General features: G+C 46.4%; 1 non-coding gene across 1 annotated transcript; it reads left to right on the forward strand.

Moving 5' to 3' along the window:
- Positions 1–1345: 1345 nt before the first annotated feature.
- Positions 1346–1452, forward strand: LOC126949453 (U6 spliceosomal RNA). The gene has a single exon (XR_007723751.1). It is a non-coding gene; the product is annotated as a U6 spliceosomal RNA (small nuclear RNA).
- The last annotated feature ends 5014 nt before the right edge of the window (positions 1453–6466 follow it).

Genomic DNA, 6466 nt, shown 5'->3' on the forward strand with positions numbered 1-6466 from the left:
AACCCATGTGCTGGTTAGCATGGTCTATCTGCGGTTTCAAAGACAAAGCACCACCAGAGGAGGAACCCTGTTTGGGTGTGCTGAAAGTGGCCCAGCAGATCATAAGGCTGTGGCTGGGACATTTATGCACCTCAGGGAGCACTGAACTGCTCTGAGCTGCTGACTAGGGCCATAGGCTAGCTATGTGGGTCCGTACTGAGGTGGGGGCTGAGCAGTCCCAGCGGCACCGCCCAGGCTGCCTGCTCTGGGGTCCCTGCAAAAGCCGCCGCTGAGCCCACGGACTTCCGGGTCGCAAGTACGTGGGGTCTGAAAATCTGCTTGGCTGGGTCAGCTGCTATGACAATGCCCGGCGATCGTGCCCTCCAGCGCTGCCTGCTGCCCGCACGCGGAGGAGGAGGCGAGTCCCCGCCTGAATAATCGGGCTCTGCCGGCCCACAGCGGATGTCAGAGGTCGGGTCGCTCTGCTCCTTTCGCCTCGGTTTTTCTTCCTCATGGAAACTTTCTAGATCTGCAGAAAAAGCTGGTCCTTCTCTTTCTGCCGGGCCCACAGCTTCTCCTGCAGCGTCAGAATTTGTTCCTTCCGTCTCCTCTGGTGACATTCTCCCTTCCATCTCCTTTCTCTTCCTTCGTCTGCTCTTCCTCCATCTTCTCGCCATCACCTTATCCGCCTCCTCCTCTTCCTCCTCGCCCCGCAGCCTGCGCTCCCGCTGGGGGCGCTCCGGGCACACTGCCTGCGCGACCCCCCGCTGGACCCGGCGCAGGCCAGCTCGTCCCGTCGGCCACAGGGCCTGGGGGCACCCGCCACCAGCCCAGCTGGCAGCCACAGCTCCTCCGAGTGCACAGGAAAACCTTGGCTTTTGAAAGACCCTGTTAAAATAAGGATGAAAAGATAAGCTATAGAGGAGAAAATATGTGCAAACCACATATCTGGCAAAGTACTGGTATCTAGAATAGATAAAAAAACTCGCACAAAACTCAACAGTAAAAAAACAACAGTTTTGGCCGGGCGCGGTGGCTCACTCCTCTAATCCCAGCATTTTGGGAGCCTGAGGTGGGGAGATGGCCTGAGGTTTGGGAGTTCGAGACCAGCCTGGCCAGCATGGTGAAATCCCGTCTCTAATAAAAATACAAAAATTAGCCGGGCATGGTGGCAGACGCCTGTAATCCCAGCTACTGGGGAAGCCGAGGCAGGAGAATCTCTTGAACCCGGGAGACGGAAGTTGCAATGAGCCCAGATCCAGCCACTGCACTCCTGCCTGGGCAACAGAGCGAGAGACTGTCTCAAAAACAAAAACAAAAACAAAACAGTCCTAATACAGCATGAGCGAAAGATTTGAAAAACAGTCTGTGCTCACTTCTGCACACATACACTAAAAAATCGGAACGATAGAGAGGTTAGCATGGGCCCTGCACATAGATGACACGCAAATTCATGAAGTGTTGCATATTTTTAACAAATTAAACAAAATGTAAAAAGGAAAACAAACATTTCGCTGAGGAGGATATACAGATGGCACACAAGCACACAAAAAGATGTTTAACACTATTAGCCATTTGAGAAATGCAAATAAAAACCATAATGAAATATTGCTATACACCTATTAGAATGGCTAAAATAACAGTGACAACAAATTCTGACAAGGAAGCAGAGCAACTGCATCTGTCGTCCTCTGCTGGTGGAAATGTAAAATGAAGTGTAGCCACCTGGAAAGCAGTAACAGTCTTGTCTCGTCCTCTTCTCTTCTCTTCTCTTCTCTTCTCTTCTCTTCTCTCTCTCTCTCTCTCTCCTCTCTCTCTCTCTCTCTCTCTCTCTCTCTCTCTCTCTCTTCTCTTCTCTCTCTCTCTCTCTCTCTCTCTTCTCTTTTTTTCTTTTTTTTTATATGGAGTTTTGCTGTGTTGCCCAGGCTGGAGTGCAGTTTCATGGTCTTCGCTCACTGCAACCTCCACCTCCCAGGCTCAGTGATTCTTCTGTCTCAGCCTCCGGAGTAGCTGGGATTACAGGAACCTGCCACCATGCCTGGCTAATTTTTGTATTTTTAGTAGAGACAGGGTTTCACCATATTGGCCAGGCTGGTCTCAAACTCCCGACCTCAGATAATCCACCCGCCTTGGCCTCCCAAACTGCTGGGATTACAGATGTGAGCCACTGCACCTGGCCACAGTAATAGTTTCTTAAAAAGCTAAACAGGTAACCACCACCATACCATGTGATCCAGCAATTTCACTCGGGCATTTAGATGAGAGAAATGGAGACTTATGTTCTCACAAAGACTCTGATATGAATGCTCGTAGCAGCTTTATTTGTAATAGGCAGAAACTGAAAACAATCCAGATGTCTTCCAATGGATGAATGGTTAAACTGTGACATATTCATACTGTGGAATACTACTCAGTAATAAAAAGAAAGGGTCTATTTATTATTACATATCACAACTTGCATGAATCTCCAGAATTATGCTGAATTTTAAGTCCATGCTAAAAAGTTACCTCCTGGCCGGGCGCGGTACCTCATGCCTGTAATCCCAGCACTTTGGGAGGCCTAGGCAGGTTGATCACTTGAGGTCAAGAGTTCGAGACCAGCCTGGCCAACATGGGGAAATCCTATTTCTACTAAAAATACAAAAATTAGCCGGTCATGGTGGCACATGACTGTAATCCCAGCTACTCTGGAGGCTGAGGCAAGAGAATTGCTTGAACCCAGGAGGTGGAGGTTGCAGTGAGCCAAGATCATGCCACTGCACTCCAGCCTGGGTGATAGAGTGAGACTCCGTCTCTAAATAAATAAATAAATAGTTACCTCCTGCATGATATAACATTTTTGAAAAGACAAAATTATAGAAATAGAAAACAGTAGTGGTTGTTAGGGGTTAAGGAGAGATTGGGGGCAGGAGAGAGATGAACTGTGGCTATTAAAGGGCAACATGGGCCAGGCCCGGTGGCTCACGCCTGTAATCCCAACACTTTGGGAGGCTGAGGCAGGTGGATCACCTGAGGTCAGGAGTTTGAGGCCAGCCTGACCAACATGTTGAAACCTGGTCTCTACTAAAAATATAAAAATTAGCTGGGCATGGTGCTGTGCACCTGTAGTCCCAAACACTCGGGAGGCTGAGGCAGGAGAGTCACTTGAACCCAGGAGGGGGAGTTTGCAGGGAGCCGAGATCACACCACTGCACTCCAGCCTGCGTGACAGAGCAAGACTCCATCTCAATAATAATAATAATAATAATAAATAAAAGTTAATACATAAAAATTTAAAAATAAAAAATTATCTGAGTGTAGTAGTGCACACCTGTAGTCCCAGCCTCTTGAGAAACTGAGGTGGGAGGATTGCTTGAACCCAGGAGTCCGAGTGAGCAGTGAGCTGGGATCGTGCCACTGCACTCCAGCCTGGGTGACAGAATGAGACTGTCTCCAAAAAAAATAAAGAGAGAGAATGATTGTTAAATGTAAAATGGTCTCCTAGAGTGAATCCTGGTACAATAGAATTGCCAGAGGCGTTCTAAATAGACTCCATCTTGTGCGAGGGCTAGGAAAATGAGGCTGGAACTTGCTGGGCTGCTTTACCAGAACGGTATTCCTAGCCTCTAGGTGTTTACTAAAGGAATAAATTGATAATGTTTACTAAACAGCCCCAGATGTGGTAGTATCCTAATATCCCAATATCTTGAGAACAAAGGCATTCCTAATTTTCCTTTAAAGATAATAAGATCATTCTTACAAAATAAAGTAATTAAGAAAATTAATCCTTTATCACAAACCCTTGAGCACAGCACATCTTCCCATGATCTTTTTTTATTCTACATATACAAGTATTGTACCTAGGGTGGACGCGTTTCTCCTCTTACTTTTGGGAACGTCATACTCTGTCTATGGAATAGCTGTACTTTCACTACTTTACTTTCTTAATGCAGTTGCTTCTACTTTGCACGGTGAGCTCATCCTGAATTCTTTCTTTTGTGAGATCCAAGAACCCTCTCTTGGGGTCTGGATCGGGAACCCCTTCCTGTAACAAAATGACATTAGTGAAAAACAACAGTAACAATGAAGTCACTAGATCTCTGTGTACCAATATACAAAGATGTTTACATATTGTAAATGCTCAAAGATCATTATATTTTGCAAGATCCTGTTTGTGTGAAAAAATGGAGGAGTAGGCCAGGTGCAGTGGCTCACGCCTGTAATCCCAGCACTTTGGGAGGCTGGGATTATTATATATATATATAATAATTTTTATATATATATAAATTATTTTTTTTAAGACAAAGTCAGCCTCTGTTGCCGGGCTGAAGTACAGTGGTTCAATCATAGCTCACTGCTACCTCAAACTCCTGGGCTCAAACCATCCTTCCACCGCAGCTTCCCAAGTAGCTGGGACTACAGGCAGGTGCCACCATGCCTGGTGATTTTTTCATTTTTATTTTGTGGAGATAAGGCCTTGCCCTGTCACCCAGGCTGGTCTTGAACTCTTTTTTTTTTTTTTTTTTTTTTTTTTTTTGAGACGGAGTCTCACGCTGTTGCCCAGGCTGGAGTGCAGTGGCGCGATCTCGGCTCACTGCAAGCTCCGCCTCCTGGGTTCACGCCATTCTCCTGCCTCAGCCTCCTGAGTAGCTGGGACTACAGGCGCCCGCCACCGCGCCCGGCTAATTTTTTGTATTTTTAGTAGAGACGGGGTTTCACTGTGGTCTCGATCTCCTGACCTTGGTATCCGCCTGCCTCGGCCTCCCAAAGTGCTGGGATTACAGGCTTGAGCCACCGCGCCCGGCCTGGTCTTGAACTCTTGGCCTCAAGTAATCCTCTCACCTCCGCCTCCCAAACTGCTGGGATTACAGGCATAAGCCACCGGACCCAGTGACATTTATAATTTTTAAAACTGTAATTACAATGCTGTCATCATTTAGGTCCAAGCAAATCTAATTGTGTCTTTCTTAGAACAGAAGATATATTACGGCATGATTATTTTTTATTATAGGAGTATTTCCTTTATCAATGACTAATAATAGGTTTATTTAAAAATGCCTTATATTGTGATTTAATTTGTAAAAGTGTGCCACTTTGTCCACCTTTTTTTGTTTGTCTCTTAAAATTTACTTATTGGCTGGGTGCGGTGGCTCACGCCTGTAATCCCAGCACTTTGGGAGGCTGAGGCGGGTGGATCACAGGTGAAGAGATCGAGACCATCCTGGCCAACATGGTGAAACCCTGTCTCTACTAAAAATACAAAAAATTAGCTGGGTGTGGTGGCACGTGCCTGTAGTCCCAGCTACTCAGGAGGCTGAGGCAGGAGAATCACTTGAACCCAGGAGGCAGAGGTTGCAGTGAGCCGAGATGGCGCCACTGCGCCCCAGCCTGGGTGACAGAGACTCCATTAAAAAAAAAAAAAAAAAATTACTTATCTTGCCTGGGTGCAGTGGCTCACATTTGTAGTCCAAACTACTCAGGAGGCTGAGGTGAGTGGATAACTTGAGCTCAGGAGGCAGAGGCTGCAGTGAGCCGAGATCTGGGTGGATAACTTGAACCCAGGAGGTGGAGGCTGCAGTGAGCCGAGATCACGCCACTGCACTCCAGCTTGGGTGACAGAGCGAGACCATGTCCCCAAAAAGAAAAAGAAAATTTACATTATCCTTTTAAGATCAGCTCAAAAACCTCCTCCTCCTCCACTGTGAATAACCCTAGAAACAGTGATTTCTTTCCTTTGGACTCCGACAGCCATTCTTTCTGCTGCTTTTATGATATTCATCATGTTCTAGCTTATTTAGTAATGTGTTTTGTCTCTTCTAAATTGTATCCACCTTGAGAGGGTAGATTATGTTTTATTAATCTTTGTGTCTCTCACAATATAAAGCCCAGTGCCTTGGTGCTTGTATTAGTTTTCTGTTGCTGCTGTAACTAAAACTGCTAACTTAGTGACTTAAAAACAACACAAATTTAGTATCTTTTTTTTTTTTTTTTTTTTTGAGATGGAGTTTCACTCTGTCACCTAGGCTGGAGTGCAGTGGCATGATCTCGGCTCACTGCAACCTCTGCCTCCCGGGTTCAAGCGATTCTTCTGCCTCAGCCTCCCAAATAGCTGAGATTACAGGCGCCCGACACCACGGCCGGCTAATTTTTGTTTTTTTAGTAGAGACGGGGTTTCACCATGTTGGTGTCGAACTCCTGACCTCAGGTGATCCACCCGCCTTGGCCTCCCAAAGGGCTGGGATTACAGGTGTGAGCCACTGCACCCGGCCGCAAATTTAGTATCTTACAGCTCTGGATATTAAAAATCTGAAATGGTCTCCTTGAAGTCTGAATATTTAGTTAAAAAAACCCAAAGATCTGAAATGGGTCTCACAGCTGAAATCAAGCAGCAGGCAGAGATGTGTTCCTTCTGGAGACTCTGGGGCAGGCCTTTTTCATTATCTAGAGACTGCCTGCATTTCTTGGCTCGTAGCCACATCACTCTGACCTCTGCTTTCATCATTGTTAC

This window comes from Macaca thibetana, chromosome 2 (genome assembly GCF_024542745.1).
Source record: "Macaca thibetana thibetana isolate TM-01 chromosome 2, ASM2454274v1, whole genome shotgun sequence".
Classification (NCBI taxonomy): domain Eukaryota; kingdom Metazoa; phylum Chordata; class Mammalia; order Primates; family Cercopithecidae; genus Macaca; species Macaca thibetana.